Genomic DNA, 488 nt, shown 5'->3' with positions numbered 1-488 from the left:
ATATATATATATATTTATATATATATATATATTTAAATATATAACTTGTGTGAGGTCTTTTCAGTTATTTTTGCCGTATTTCCAACACGGTGATTTACATGTCCAACCACTCAGCAACAACCAAACCATTCATTAAAATAGATCAGGGAAGGTGTATGTGTTTGTGTGTTTGTGTGCTCGTATGTGTCTGCGAGTTTGTGTGTGTGAGCGTGTGTTTTTGTGTGTGTATGTACGTATGTATATATAAATATATATACGCAAATCATATTATGGCCTGTCCAAGTATATTTTGGGAGATTAATTTGCTAGTTCCGTTCATATTTGACACGTCACACCTGCATACATATACCACCACACACAAATACCTGAAAACGCACACACTATCACACAGCCATGCACAAACACACATATATATTAGGCATGCGTGTCATAATCTTTCTCTGTATTATGTATATACATATATATATTATATATATATATATATATAT

This window comes from Octopus bimaculoides, chromosome 10, assembly GCF_001194135.2.
Source record: "Octopus bimaculoides isolate UCB-OBI-ISO-001 chromosome 10, ASM119413v2, whole genome shotgun sequence".
Lineage (NCBI taxonomy): Eukaryota > Metazoa > Mollusca > Cephalopoda > Octopoda > Octopodidae > Octopus > Octopus bimaculoides.
The sequence above is the reverse complement of the archived record's forward strand: the minus strand, read 5'-3'. Positions refer to the sequence as shown.